The sequence below is a fragment of the Rhinopithecus roxellana genome, chromosome 16 (genome assembly GCF_007565055.1).
Source record: "Rhinopithecus roxellana isolate Shanxi Qingling chromosome 16, ASM756505v1, whole genome shotgun sequence".
Taxonomy (NCBI): Eukaryota; Metazoa; Chordata; class Mammalia; order Primates; family Cercopithecidae; genus Rhinopithecus; species Rhinopithecus roxellana.
In genome coordinates this window covers 86,580,027-86,597,051 of record NC_044564.1, presented here as the reverse complement: position 1 = coordinate 86,597,051, position 17,025 = coordinate 86,580,027, and positions in this window count along the sequence as shown.

Genomic DNA, 17,025 nt, shown 5'->3' with positions numbered 1-17,025 from the left:
TAGAGAAATATGTGTGTCGAGGCACGTGAAAGTCACAGATGGGGGAAGTCGGTCCCCACCTGCGAAGGTGGCATCGTGGGAGGTGAGGTCAGTAAGGCAGGGTTTCTCTCTCTCTTGTGTTCACTGCTGGTCCCCAGCACAGAGAGGCGCTCCATAAATAATTGTCCCCACACAGATACACACTCATATACACATACTACACACACACACCACATTCCACACACATACACACTACACATACACATCAGAGCTGCTCTCTGCTGGCACGCAGGTCCCCGGACGGGGTAGCAGGAGACTCACGTGTTGCGGGGGCTCCCTCTCTAAGGACAGTGGTCCCATAAGAGCGAGCAACGCTTTTCTAATTTTAGGTAAATTTTCTTCAGGTTTTAGTTATTATGCAGTAAGAGTAAACTTCTAGTTACCTAAAATGGTTTTCAATGTGAACTTCATTAGCTTAAAATCACTGTTACATTTCTTTCCTACAAGATACAATTGACCATGTTTACAAGGGAAAGTGATCTGGTAAAAGCTGGCTTTATTATGTGGGTTCTATAAATATGCAAACTCATTGCACATGTAATATTCTCTTTTAACAAATTGTATTAACTTGATTATCCCTTCGGGATTTTTTTTTTTTTTCCTGAAATAACCTAGTCTATATAAAAACCCAATCTCTTCCTTGCACGTGCAAGAAAACTAAAGTGCTTATTAGGAAAGCTCTGTGTTGAATATACTGTGGCCAACACGGTTATTTGGAACAGCATTTTTTGGTTAAATTGTGGGTGAAATGCTCTATCCCAAATGCAAACATGCGGTATTAGAGACCAAACCACAGAAATCCCGATCGTCAAACCGATCCGATGTGAGATTATTAGATTAACCTGGACCACAGATGGAGCTCTCAGTCTGCTGGGGGCCTGGTGCTATTCTGGGCACAGAGATGGGGCACAGAACCAAACAGACACATGCAGAGAAGTACATTCTACAGGGTTGGGAAGCTCAGTTCCCTGAGGAAAACGCAGCTGGTGAGGGGGATTCCTTGGCCTGAGTGGGTGGTTTAAATAGTCTGGTCGGAAGGCCTTTCCACTAGTCATCAGCTGTGCCTCTGAAACTCACTGTAACTAAGAATCATCTAAAAAGGTGTCTGCACCTGAAGCCGGTAATGGCTTCTTCACCCTCTTTAACTGCAAACGAAAATGTGCAGCCTACAGCAGCACAGGCAGCTTATTTGCACAAAAGAGTGTAACATAAAACTGAGAAAGTCACTCTCATTATTTAAAAAAAAAAAAAAAAAAAGCATCCCTGAAAACTGTAACTTTCAAGTTAGTGAGATTCGGATCTCAGGATCCTAGCAAGTGGGAAAATGACTGGTGGTGAGTCATTTGGATTTGTACGGGACACAAGAAGCCACTCTTAATCCACATGATTAGCCACACCGGAACCCTTAATTATCCTTCAAGCAGCAATGAAGGAACCAGGAGAAATGCCACTAGAAAATGAATTCTAATTAATTGTTCATCCAGATCCTTCTCTCTCTCTTTTCCCTAAAAATAATTTTAGTTCACAGCCAGAAAAAAGGGCAGGAGAGCAGTTTACAGTGGGGGTGTCAACACCAATCTGTGGAGACATATGCATGTTGAGGCAGCTTCAGAGTGAAAGCCACAAATGGAGGCAGTTGGTCCCCTCCTGTGAAGGTGGCATCATGGGAGGTGAGGTCCCCAGGGCAGGGGCTCCCCCTCTCTTCTGTTCACTGCTGGTGAACAGGGTAGGTGCTCCATAAATAATTGTCCCCACACAATACACATACACAGATACTCATACACATACACCACACACACAATTTCACACACACCACACACACCACACACATACACCACACACGCAATTTCACACACACCACACATACCACACACACCCATACACATACACCACACACACACCCCACACACACGTTCCACACACCACACGTACTACACACCACACACACTCACACCACACATACACCACACATTCCACACACCACACACACTCATATACACACACCACACACCCACACACCCACACCCACACCACACATACCACACACACCCATACACATACACCACACACACCCCACACACGTTTCACACATACCCATCCACATACCACACATACACATACACCACACACACACACCACACACACACATTCCACACACCACACATACTACACACCACACACACTCATACACACAACACACATACACCACACATTCCACACACACCACACACACTCATATACACACATCACACACACCCACACACCCATACACCCACACACACATTCCACACACACCACATACATACACCAGTACCACACAGACTCATACATACACCACATACAGACACATATTCCACAAACACCACACACATTCACACACACCATATACATATTCACATACACACTTATACACACACCACACACATCACACACACCACACACATCTTGCACACACCACAAACTACACACATACACACCACACATCACCAACCCACACCACACACACATATATTACACACACACCTCATATACCATAGATACATACACAACATATACACACCACACATCTCACACACACCATACACACCCCTCACATATCACACACACCTCACAGATCACAGATACCACACATCACAGATACCACACACACCTTGCACACAAATTACACACACATACACACCACACGTACAGCACACATATCGTGTGCACACACACAAACACTCCACAAACACCACACACACATCTCACACACCATTCACACATACACCACACACCTCACACATACCACAAACACACACACAGCTCACATACCACACACATACACACACCACACACATCACACACCACACACAACAAACATGCACCACACACACACCTCACCACACACATCACACACACCATACATATACACTGCACACACATACCACATACATACACTCCACAAACACCAAACACACACCTCACACACACACAGCACACACAAACACATACACACCACACACACCTCACACAAAAACACATCACACATACATATATATGTACATACCACACACACCAAACACATCACATTACACAAATGCACATACACAGCACATATACCACACACACGAAAACCACACACCACACACACACCAAACATACAAACCTGACACACACCACCCACACACCACACACCACACACCACACACACACAGACACAGACACATGCACACACACTTCTCTTCTATCCCAAGGAGTGCAATTACTTGTTCACTGACTGGTTTTCTTTCTAAAAATCCTTATTGTGAATTTCTGGTAAATAAAATTCTCCACCTCTAAATTTTTTAGCATTTGGGCAGTTTCTAAATTGTTGCTTTTATAATGTCACGGTGAACATTCTTGTGCACAAAACATTAACCTGCCACCTCACCTGGCTTAGCCGAGTGTGGGATCAGTGGTTGCAGTTAGCATCTTTGTGTGGCGCCAGCGTGATTCTATCTGCTTTTCTTGTTCTCTGTGTCTTACCTTTATTTATCTTTGTTTTGTTTTGTTTTTTGACACTGTTTTGCTTTTCTCGAACTCAAGTTGATTTTCTTCTCACAATCTAGCTCCACAGATGGAAGCCATGGGAACAAAGTTTCATGTTTCACTGGAAGCCCCCTTTTCTCCCCCTAACTCGGCTTCAAGCGCAGCCAAGTAATAAAGCCCTCACACAAGGTCACAGGTCTTGGTGACCGTGTGCATGAATTCACATGTGCAGAAGAAAAGTAAAGCACTTTTCCTGCGCTTCCCTCCTACCATGAAATTAAATTATTGAACTTTTGAAGGCGACTTCTCTTGTACCAAATAAAAATCTCTGCATTAGTTTTCATTTGGATTAAAAAGTAAGACACCAATACTGATATGGGATGAAATGGGGTGCATGTTGGGTGCCGGTGCCCTGTCAGAAGTTAATCCTTCAGAGAGTTCCACTGCCAAATGCCAGGTGACCATCCACCAAAGCCAGACACTACAGTAGTGAGGACAGATTTCAATCAGTAACTTTTTTTTTTTTTTTTTTGAGACAGAGTCTTACTCTGTCGCCCAGGCCAGGTTGGAATGCAGTAACACAATCTTGGCTCACTGCAACCTCCGCCTCCTAGGTTCAAGGGATTCTCCTGCCTCAGTCTCCCAAGTAGCTGGGATTACAGGTGTACGCCACCACACCCAGTTAATTTTTGACTTTTTAGTAGAGGCAGGGTTTCACCGTGTTGGCCAGGCTGGTCTCAAATACCCGACCTCAGGTGATCCACCTGCCTCGGCCTCCCAAAGTGCTGGGATTACAGGCATGAGCCACCGCACCTGGCCTCAATCAGTAACTATTGGCAATAGGAGAAAGTCCATCATGAACTCATCACTCTGAACAGAAGTGACCAGGCATTTTAAAGGGAGGATGAGGGAATAGGGAGTGTGTGAGTGGGGGCTCAGTGGAGCCAGGGAAGTGAAAAATTGCAGAGAGTTGGGAAGGGGGCTTTGGTCCATGTGAAACCCACGGCTTTGCTAACTAACTGACACGTATCAAGATTGGACTCCTGTCCGCCCACAGAGGCTGGGAGATCCTGCTTGAAGGCCCTACCTTCAGGTGTTGGCTGGAATAAACTAAATTCTTTTGGCAGCCTTGAGTTTTCCTAGGCAGGCACATTATGGGGGCTAGGGATATAGTGTGAGCTGTTAGAAACTGTGTTAGAGTTTGTTGGGGCCTGGTTGAGAAGGGGCTCAAAAGAGGCTGTTTAGGAAGAATTTTTGTCACTTGCCTGAGGCCAAAAGATTGATTAAAAATACAAAAAAAACAAAAACAAAAAAAACAGAGGCGGGTCACTTAATCAGAAATATTAAGGTCAGAAATGTTCAAAGAGATAATGAAGGGTCCATGTTTTGATAAAAGGCCATGAAAAGTCATAGAAGCCACAACTGGTCCACACCAAGCTTGGCAGATAGGCCCCTAGAGCAGCAGCTCCCAGGATGAATAGCCGCCATGGGAATATTAAATGCACCTTTCAGAAATTGAAATAGCAAGTCAGAAAAAAATACCTGCAAACGTTTCATTCTGAAGGAACAATCCCTCAGCTTGGTCTAATTAGGCAGACTGATAACCTTGCTTCATATACATAGTATCAAGTTTTTCTTATAGCACATTTTTAGTGATCAATCATGTACTTAACAACGAAGTAAGTCTTATCAAAATCCCCAAAGTAGAAATTTTACAAACTGTTTTTGCTGATCATAATTCCATACGTCGTTTTGTTGTTGTTGTTGAGACAGGTCTTGCCCTGTCACCCAGGCTGGAGTGCAGTGGCATGATGTCGGCTCATTGCAACCTCTGCCTCCCAGGTTCAAGGAATTCTCGTGCCTCAGTCTCTCCAGTAGCTGGGATTACAGGCATGCACCACCACCCCTGGCTAACTTTTTTGTATTTTTAGTAGAGACAGTGTTTCACCATGTTGGCCAGGCTGGTCTTGAACTCCTGGCCTCAGGTGATCCCCCCACCTTGGCCTCCCAAAGGGTTGGGATGACAGGCGTGAGCCACCACGCCTGGCCCGTAAATCTTAATATGACCAGAAAAATAACTACTTCCAGCCAGGTGCAGTGGCTCACGCCTGTAATCCCAGCACTTTGGGAGGCTGAGACGGGTGGATCACCTGAGGCCAGGAGTTCAAGACCAGCCTGGTCAACATGGCAAAACCCTGTTTCTCCTAAATATACAAAAACTAGCCAGGTGTGGTGGCCGGCAGAGTGAGGCGGGAGAATTCCTTGAACCCGGGAGATGGAAGTTGCAGTGAGACGAGATTGCACCACTCTCTCTGGCATGGGCGACAGAGCAAGACTTCACCTCAATAAAATAACTACTTGAACACTTTTCTAGGTAAACCCTGGATCAAAGAAAAAATCAAAATCAAATATCAAGGTATCTAGAAATTAATGAAAGAAGAATACAATTATGGGATGTAGCTAAAGCTGCATTCTAAGGAAAAGTTAGAGCTTAACTACTGCTGTTATTTAAAATCAATAAAAAGAGCAAGTACAATTTACATTCACAAACAGGAAAGAGCCCCAACCCCCATCCTCCTGTCCACACTGCTGTGATGCTGGCTTTCAGAGCCCTCAGAGCTTCCTCAATTCTTAACTCTTTTCTCCTCTGCAATCCACCCCTGTTCTTTCTTCCCTCTGATGTCCTCACTCAGGCCTCGTCTTCAACCCTTTCCTTTCTGAGTGTTCTATCTCTGCTAGTAACTTGTTAAATGAATAGTAAACTGAATTTTTTTTCATTATTTTCTGACATTAAAAGTGATAAAGAACTGATTTCCTGGTAACTTTAGCAAGATGGTGGAATAGGAGTTCCCCTTCTTGTATCCCCCACAGCAACAACAATTTTACAGCCATCCACAGACAAAATGCCTGTGTGCGAGCTCTGGGATCCAGGTAGGAGGTTCCAAAACCCTGGTAGAGGCCATGACCAAGGAAGGCCATTTTGAGAAAGCAGGTTCACTGACTGTGGCAGTCCCAGGTGGCCAGGCTCACTGACTGTGGTCCCTGCTACAGACCTGGAAACAGCCCATTCCCCTGTGGACTCAGCTACAGCCCCATTTGGCCTTGGTCCTGCCACCAACATGATCCACCAAAGGCCCTAGGAGGAGTCATGCTCACCCATGCCTCATGCAATATATCCAATGACTGAAGTTTGACTGGTCCTAAAATAGTGCTGAAACAAGCTCCAGCCCCTTTCAACCATGACTTGAGAGTGGTTCTACTCACCGAGGGCATCAGATGGAGATACACCCAACTGGGACCCTGGACCTCAGTCCAACTGGAGATAATGAAGTGACCCTGTGACCCAGCCCCAATTTGGCTAAGCCATGATTTAGGGGCAGTCCTGCCTACCAAGGAACCCAGCAAGAGGCATCCATGTCCATACCCCTGGAGGCAGACTGGCAGACCTCAGTCTCTGCTGTAGACTCTGAAGCAGCCTTGTGACTTAGTTCTAGCCCCACTCAGCCATAGCCCAGAGTCAGTCCTCCCCACCCAGGGACTTTCCCAGTGACCCAATAGGAGACCTCTCAGGGATCTGGCAGAAGCCACACTCATCCACACACATGGTAACAGGGCCACTGTTTGCAGACACAACTGAGCACTCTGAAGTGGATTATTGTCCTAGTGCCAGACCTACTGCCCAATGTTCTGCAGGCAGTTCCATCTGCCTAGGGACCAGGTTGAATTATCACCCACCTGAATGTCTGGTAACAGGCCTACCAATGATGACCCAGCAACAGCCACATAACCTGGCCACAAAGCCACTCAACTGTGATCCCAGAAACAATCCCATTGGTCTGGATAGCAGCAGAAGGTCTTTGCCTGCCAAAACCAGCCTGTAAAGACTAGAAGAAGGGTTTGCTCCTTCAAATGTGCAAACACCAATGCAAGGCTACGTGGAGCACAAAGAGTCAGGCAGACATGACACTACCAAAGGAAACTAATAAGCTCCAGTAGCAGACCCCAAAGAAATGGAGGTCTACAAATTGCTTGATGAAGAACTCAAAATGAAGTCAGGCCTCTGTACCTGTGGGTTCTGCATCCATGGATTCAATCAACCACGGATCTATTTTCATGTCTCTAACTGCACACAGATAGGCTTTTTGTTGTCATTATTTCCCTAAACAATACAGTGTAACAACTATTTGCATAAAATTATACTGTGTTAGGTATTATAAGTAATCTAAGATGATTTAAAGTATACGGGAAGATGTACCTAGGTTATATACAAATACTATGCCATTTTATATCAGAGACTTCAGCACTCACAGATTTTCATATCCATGGGAGGTCCTGGAACCAGTCCCCCATGGATACTGAGGGACAACTACACTCATTTTTTTTTTTTTTTTTTTTTTTGTTGAGATGGAGTCTTGCTCTGCCACCCAGGCTGGAGTGCAGTGGCCGGATCTCAGCTCACTGCAAGCTCCGCCTCCCGGGTTTATGCCATTCTCCTGCCTCAGCCTCCCGAGTAGCTGGGACTACAGGCGCCCGCCTCGTCGCCCGGCTAGTTTTTTGTATTTTTAAGTAGAGACGGGGTTTCACCGTATTAGCCAGGATGGTCTCGATCTCCTGACCTCGTGATCCGCCCGTCTCGGCCTCCCAAAGTGCTGGGATTACAGGCTTGAGCCACCGCGCCCGGCTACACTCATTTTAAAGAAGCTTGATGAGATATAAGAGAACACAGACAGACAGCTAAACAAAATCAGAAAAACAATGCATGAATAAAATAAGAAGATTAATGGAGAAAAAAGAATCGAACAAATTCTGGAGTTGAAGAATACAATGGCAGAACTAAGAAACTCAATAGAGAGCTTCAGCAGCAGATTTTATTATGCAGAAGAGTCAGTGAACTCAAAGACAGGTCATTTGAAATTAGCCAGTTAGAGGAATAGAAAGAAAAAAATAATGAAAAAGAGTGAAGAAAGCATACAAGGCCTATAAGACACCATCAAACAAATGAATATACTCATTTGAGGATTTCTAGGTGGAGGAAAGAAAGGAAATTAAAGCCTATTTAAAGAAATAATGGCTGAAGATTTCTCAAATCTTGGGAGGAATATGGACATCTGGGTTCATGTTTAAAAATAAACAAAATGTTTGGAAGGCTGAGGTGGGTGGATCACTTGAGGTCAGGAGTTCAAGACTAGCCTGACCAACATGGTGAAACCCTGTCTCCACTAAAAATACAAAATTAGCCAGGTGTGGTTGCTCATGCTTGTAATTCCAGCTCCTTGGAGGCTGAGGTGGGAGAATCGCTTGAACCCAGGAGACAGAGGTTGCAGTGAGCTGAGATTGTGCCACTGCCCTCCAGCCTGGGTGACACAGTGAGACTCCATCTCAAATAAACAAATAAATAAACAAACAAAACAAACAAACTTTCATTAAACTCACCAAGAAAAAAAGAGAAGACTGAAATAAATTATAAGTAAAAGAGGCGACACTACAACTGACACCACAGAAATACAAAGGATCATAAGAGATTATAATGAATATGTATATACCAACAAATCAAATAAGAAGAAATTGATAAATTTCTAGACACAAACAACCTACCCAGGCTGAAGCATACAGCAGTAGAAAATCTGAACAGATCAATAATGAGTAACAAGAATTTTATTACTAAATTTAATTACTGAAGTAATAATAAAATGTTTCATATTAAAGAAAAACCTAGGACTGGCTGGGCGCAGTGGCTCATGACTGTAATCCCAGCATTTTGGGAGACCGAGGCAGGCAGATCACAAGTTCAGGAGATTGAGACCATCCTGGCTAACATGGTGAAACCCCGTCTCTACTAAAAATACAAAAAAAAAAAAAAAAAAAATTAGCCTGGCGTGTTGACGGGTGCCTGCAGTCCTAGCTACTCGGGAGGCTGAGGCGGAAGAATGGCATGAACCTGGGAGGTGGAGCTTGCAGTGAGCCAAGCTCACGCCACAGGACTCCAGCCTGGGTGACAGAGCAAGACTCCATCTCAAAAAAAAAAAGAAAAAAAGAAAAGAAAAGTCTAGGACCAAGTGGTTTCACAGATGAATTCTACCAAACATTTAAAGAAGCATTATTGCCAATTCTTCTCAAACTCTTCCAAAAATTGAAGAGGTGAGAACACTTCTAAACTGATTTTACATTGCCAGCTTTATCCTCATACCAAAGCCAGATAAGGACATTATAGGAAAAGATAATTGCAGGTCCCTATTTTTGATGAGTGTAGGTTTTTTAAATCCTCAAGAAAATACTAACAAACCACCTTCAAAGCACATTAAACTGATCATACAAACTGAGCGTGGTGGCTCACGTCTGTAATCCCAGCAGAGGCGGGTGGATCACGAGGTCAGGAGTTCAGACTAGTCTGGCCAAGATGGTGAAACCCCATCTTTACAAAAAATACAAAAATTAGCCAGGTGTAGTGGCGGGCGCCTATAGTCCCAGCTACTTGGGAGGCTGAGGCAAAGGATTGCTTGAACCCTGGAGGCAGAGGTTTCAGTGAGTTGAGATCACACCACTGCACTCCAGCCTGGATGACAGAGTGAGACTCTCTCAAAAAAAAAAAAAAAAAAAAAAAGGCCGGGCGCGGTGGCTCAAGCCTGTAATCCCAGCACTTTGGGAGGCTGAGACGGGCAGATCACGAGGTCAGGAGATCGAGACCATCCTGGCTAACATGGTGAAACCCCGTCTCTACTAAAAAATACAAAAAAAAAAAAAAAAACTAGCCAGGTGAGGTGGCGGGCGCCTGTAGTCCCAGCTACTTGGGAGCCTGAGGCAGGAGAATGGCGTAAACCCGGGAGGCGGAGCTTGCAGTGAGCTGAGATCCAGCCACTGCACTCCAGCCTGGGCAACAGAGCGAGACTCCGTCTCAAAAAAAAAAAAAAAAAAAAAAAAAAAGATTATACACAATGATCAAGTGGAATTTTTCCCTGGGATATAAGGATAGTTCAACATATGCAAATCAACAAATGTGATACACTACATTAAGAGGATGAAGGACAAAAACCATATGATCATCTTAATGGATGCAGAAAAGATGTTCAACAAAATTCAACATCATTTCATGATTTTAAAAAACTCTCAAAAATGAGGTGGAAGAAATGTGCCTCAACACAATAAAAGCCATATGCCATAAGCTCCTAACTAACATCATGTTCAATAATGAAAAGTTGAAAGCTTTTTCTCTCAGGTTAGGAACAAGAAAGGATAATTTTCATTACTATTTAACACAGTTCTGGAAGTCTTAGCCAGAACTAGGAAAAGGAAATAAAAGGCGCCCAATCAGAAAGGAAGAGGTTAATTGTCTGTTTGTAGATGACATGATCTTATATATGGAAAACCCTAAAGACTCCACCAGAAAATGGCTAAAACTAATAAATTAATTCAGTAAAATTGTAGGATACAAAATTAATATACAAAAATCTGTTGCATTTCTATACACAACCAACCAACTATCCAAAAAGAAATTAAGAAAATAATCCCATTTACAATTTCATAAAAAATCCAAAATATGTAAGAATAAGTTTAATCAAGTAGGTGAGAGATCTGTACACTGAAAACTATAAGACAATGATGAAAGAAATTTTGAAGACAAAGAAAACATATCGCATGTTCATGGGTTGGAGTGATTAATACTGTTAAAATATCCACACTATCCAAAGTGATATGTGAATTAAATGCAATCACTATCAAAGTTCCAATGGTATTTTTCACAGATATAGAAAAAATTCATATGGAACCACAAAAGACTCCAAATAGCCAAAGAAGTCTTGAGTAAGAATAACAAAGCTGGAGAATAACAAATTTCCTTATTTGAAACTATATTATGAAGCTATAGTAATCAAAACAGTATAATACTGGCATAAAACCAGACACATAGACAAATGGAACAGAATACAGATCCCACAAATAAACTCCAGTATATATGGTCAACTAATCTTTGACAATAATGCCAAGAATACACAGTGGGAGAAAGGACAATCTAATGAATGGCATTGAGAAAATGGATATCCACATGAACCCTTATCTTACATCACACACAAATATTAACTGAAAATGATTTAAATGTAAAACCCAGAACCTTAACACTCCTAGAAGAAAACATAGAAACAATCTTCTTGACATTGGTGTTCTCAATGATTATTTGAATATGACACCAAAATCATAGACAACAAAATAAATAATAAATGAATGGGACTAGATTACACTAAAAAGCTTCTGCACAGCAAAGGAAACAATAAAATGAAAAGACAACCCACAGAATGGGAGAAAATATTTGCAAACCATGTATCTGTTAAGGGGTTAATATTCAGAACATAAAGGGACCTCACACATCTCAATAGCAAAGCAAAGAAGAAAGCAATGTAATTTAAAAATGGACAAAGGGTCTAACAGACATTTCTCCAAAAAAACCATACAATGCCCAACAGGTATGTGAAAAGATACTGAGACTCACTAACCATCAGTGAAATGTAAATCAAAACCATAATGAGACACCAGCTCATATCCGTTAGACTTGTTGTCAACGTGATAATAAGTTGATAAGATGATACCAACAACATGATAACATGTTGATAACAAGTGTTGGTTTTTTCAAAAAGTCAAACTGATAACAAGTTTTTTTCAAAGAGTCAAATGATAACAAGTGTTTGTGAGGGTGTGGAGAATAGGGTGCCCTTGTACACTGTTGGTGGGAATATAAATTGGTATAGCCATTTTGGAAAAGAGTATGGAGGTCCCTCAACAATTAAAAATGGAACTATCATATGATCCAGGACCCCTACTTCTGGGTACATATCCAAAGGAATTGAAATCAGTACCTCAAAGAGGTAGCTACACTTCCATATTCATTGCAGCATTATGAACCACCTAAGTGTCTGTGATGGATAAATGGATTCAAAACATGTAGTATATATATACAAGGGCATGTTATTCAGCCATAAAAATAAGGAACTAGCTGGGTATGGTGAATCATGCCTATAATCCCAGCATTTTGGGAGGCCTAAGCGGGTGAACTGCTTGAGACCAGGAGTTCTAGACCAACCTGGGGAGCATGGTGAAACCCTATCTCTACAAAAATACAAAAATTAGCCATGTGTTGGTGTGCACTGGTAATCCCAGCTACTCAGGAGGCTGAGGTGGGAGGATCACCTGAGCCCAGGGAGGTTAAGACTACAGTGAGCCGCGATCCTGCCACTGTATTTTAGCCTGGGGGACAGAGTGAGACCCTATCTCAAAATAAACAAATTAGGAGGTCCTGCCATTTATGACAACATAGATGAATCTATAGGACATGATAAGTGAAATAAGCCAGATGCAGAAAGACAAATACCACAGGATCTCGCCTATATGTGGAATCTTAATAAGTTGAACTCATAGAAGTAGAGAGTAGGTAGTGCTATGTTTAACAGGGATGGGGTGTGATATGTGTGACAGGGAATGGGGAGATGTTGGTCAAAGAGTACACACTTACTTTTATAAAATGAGTAAGTTCTGGAGACCTAAGGTAGATCATGGTGACTATAGTTAATAATACTATGCTGTATACTTGAAATGTGCTTAGAGTATCAATCTCAAAGGTTCTAACCACTCACAAAAAGGCAACTATGTGAGGAGATGGGTGTGCTAATTAGCTTGTTTGTGGTATTCATTTCACAGTGCGTACATTTACCAAATCATCACATTGTACACCTTGAACATGCACAATTTTCATTATTCAATTATACCTCAATAAAGCTGGTGAAAAATAAGAAAAACAACTGACTTATTTAATTTCTTCCCTAGTGAGAAAATCAGACTTAACTCCCACTGTCCATGGGCAATTATTCAACAATGTTCTATGTTGGGTGTGCATTGCCTGCGACTGGCTCGTCTGCCACCCTTCTCTGGCATCACCCTCCTTGTTTATTGGCACTTCCACAGCAAAGAAGGAAGGGAATTTTAAAACAGCAATGCCCAGGCAAGTCTGTTTTTTTTTTCTCCCCCTTTTTTGGCTGAGGTAAGTCTGTAGTGATTGATTCTCAATGTTTTTTTTTCTTTTTAGTGATTCTAAGATTCTCCAACTTGACAATAGGAGTGTGTGCAGCTCTTGCTAACATCATGTTGGTTCTTTCTCTTTTTGACCCAGTGTATGACCCTAGAGAAAACTCTTAACTTCTCTGAGCCTCTATTGCTGAAACAATCAATTAAGTAATACTTAGAGGAATAACCCTCAGAGCTTTAAACACAAGTCTGGAGTCTAAGAAAATTGGAGCCTCTGAGCTAAATGTTGTCCTTCCTTTCCTTCCTTGCACAAACTCAGAATTCTAAGTCAGGATTACTCCTTTTTTTTTTTTTTTTTTTTTTTTTTTTTTTTTTTTTTTTTAGACGGAGTCTTGCTCTGTCACCAGGCTGGAGTACAATGGTGCAATCTTGGCTCACTGCAGCCTCTGCCTCCTGGGTTCAACCGATTCTCCTGCCTCAGCCTCCCAAGTAGCTGGGACTACAGGTACTCACCACCACTCTCGGTTAATTTTTGTGTTTTTGGTAGAGACGGGGATTTGCCATGTTGGCCAGGCTGGTCTCGAATTCCTGGCCTCAAGTGATCTGCCCGCCTCAGCCTCCCAAAGTGCTGGGATTATAGGCGTGAACTACTGTGCCCGGCCAGGATGACTCTTACAAGTTCTGAGAGTGGGAAAAAACACACTCAAAGGGGTTTTTTTTTTTTTTGTTATATCACTCAACAATAATCAACACAGAAGACTTCCATGACCAAATGTGTGGGGATTTTTTTCCCCTCCCCACACACCAAGAAAGCAATAGATTCTGCAGGGGACAGCAGTTAGGTATCCTCCAATTCAGTTCTGACACTGTCTACCTGGAGATAGCGTCAGATCCCACAAGGCTCATTCCTGCAGGACTGCACCACCTTCAGATGCCTGTCCCGAGTCCCGTCTCCAGAATTGACTGACCAGCTTCAAGGTGGTCAATTGAGGTGAGGGTCCCACAACCCCCTCTTTGGGTTTGATTAATTTGCTGGAGTAGCTCACAGAATTCAGGAAAACATTTACTCATTTATTGGTTTGCCGTGAAAGATATTACAAAGCATACAGGTGAAGAGATGTGTGGGGCGAGGTATGGGAGATGCGGAGGGCGAGGTGCAGAGCTTCCGTGCCCTCCCCGGGTGTGCCACCCTCTGGGGGCCTCCATATGTTCAGCTCTCCAGAAGCTTCCAAATCCTGTTCTCTTGAGCCTTTTTATGGGGATTTTATCGGATAGGCATGATTGACAACCATGGAGAAATGTGATTGGACGAAAAGTCTATGATTTAATACTGATGGACTGAGCAGGAAACCCCACAAGGCCTGCGTGTTCAGATCCTTCTTGGCCTCTCTGAGTACCCGTCCTTCCCCCAAGGTAGGACTTCTCCAAAATGGCGGTCTTATGACCCACAATTAGAAAGGGAGGTTAAAGAACTTCTTTATGGCCAGCTCCATGACAGACAAGAGGGAGAAGAGTCCTGCCTGGAAGAGAAAAAGCAGCAGGTGGAAGGAGGGTAGGCAAAGGTCAAGAGACTGTATTGTGAGGCCTAAAGCACCCCAACATTATAGTAAGGGTTATGAGAGTTACGAGCCAGGAGTGAACTGTGGATGAAAACCAACATATATATAGCATAATGTCAGAATTACTGACTCTGTTTTTTACTTTTATAGGTTATTCAAGTTTACTCTCTCTTTTTGAGTCAGTTTTGGTCATTTGTGGCTTTCATCTAAGTTGTCTAATTTGTAGTACTAAGTAGACTTTACTCTTGATTTTTCTAAGGTCTAAAACTAACTACTGACAAATTACTACTGACAGATTACCGTAAACTCAGCGGCTTAATAAGAGGCATGATTGACAACTGTGTAGAAATGTGATTGGAAAAAAGACCGTGATCTAATAACGACAGACTGGGAGGGAACCCCAGGCAAGGCCTGTGTGTTCAGGTTCTTCTTGGCCTCTCTCTGTGGCACTCCTTCCCCCAGGGTAGGAGGCAGGACCCTTCTGAAATGGGGGCTGTGTGAGCCACAGTCAGACAAGGTAGGGTAGAGAATTTCTTTATGGACAGGCAGGGAAAGATTAGAGGCCTAGTCGGTGAAAGGAGAGCAGGAGGTCAGAGAGAGAGAGATTCTGTTTGCTGAGGCTTGCTTTTGAGGCCTTAGGTGCTCTAATACTACAGCAAGCGATAGGGGAGTAAGGAGCCGGGAACTGTGCAATAAACACGGGATGAATTTGCGGAGATCAACACAGGACATTCTAGAATTACATAATCCGACCTCAGCCTCCCCAAAATCCTGACAGGGAGGAGGTACTGTTCCTACTGTTCCCCTGGGGAAACAGGCTCTGGGTCATCAAGCAACCCAAAGCATCCTTTAGTAAAAAGCAGGCGTTTAGACTAGGGCCGTGACTGTGTCTGGGTGTGGGAACAGGAGTGCCAGGTGGCAGACTGGAGGTGCCACACCTGGGGTGACAGCCCCGCTGTCTGCAATCCCACCGGCCCTTTGCACTTGGAGGTGCGAGGAGGGTCTCAGCCCTGTAGTGTGGGGTGCAGTGCAGGGGTTCTGGGGAGCATAGGGACGACTCCCTGCAGTGGAGTGAGGTGGGTGCGGGTCCTGAGGGAGGGAGTGGGGGGACGAGGAAGCTCCTCAGGCAGGTTGCTCCCTCTCCCCGCCCACCTCCCCCAGCCCTTCCTGCTACAGCACCTTTGAGCTGTCTGTGGCCCCCCAGCCACAGTGCCCTCCAGGACAGGTCTTGGCACCATGGGTGTGATGCTGCTGGGCCAAAGGGGCCCTGGGCTGCAGGTCCTCTGGGACTCCCAGAAAGATCCCTGTGACCTGAAGAGCTGGCAGGGGTCTGTGCAATGGGGGTCCCCAAGAATGAGCCTCAGCCCAGAGTCACCGTGACAGATGAACCCGACTGGTTTTATTTTGTCTTTATGGAGATGTGGGCCCATTTATTCTTTTACCATCAATTACTTAATGTTAATTTAACTGTAAAACCACACACCAGCCAAAAATGGAATTTTATGATTTTGTTACCCTCAAAGTGGGGAAGCTTGTTTTCTACTTCTTAAAATGCTGTGAAATCGCTTTTTAAACGGCAAGATGGAAAGCTTATGTTATTAAAATGGCATATATTACACATCATTTGTTTTATTATGTAATTTATTATTGTTCTTTGTAATTTTATATTCATAGCCCCAAGTAATAGAGATCCCATTAGCTAGAATATGCTGGAGTGGGAGGATCTTTTAGAAAGTTTTAGAGGCCGGGCGCGGTGGCTCACGCCTGTAATCCTAACACTTTGGGAGGCCGAGGCAGGTGGATCACGACATCAGGAGTTCGAGACCATCCTGGCTAAAACGGCAAAAGCCCGTATCTACTAAAAATACAAAAAAATTCGCTGGGTGTGGTGGCGGGTGCCTGTAATCCCAGCTAC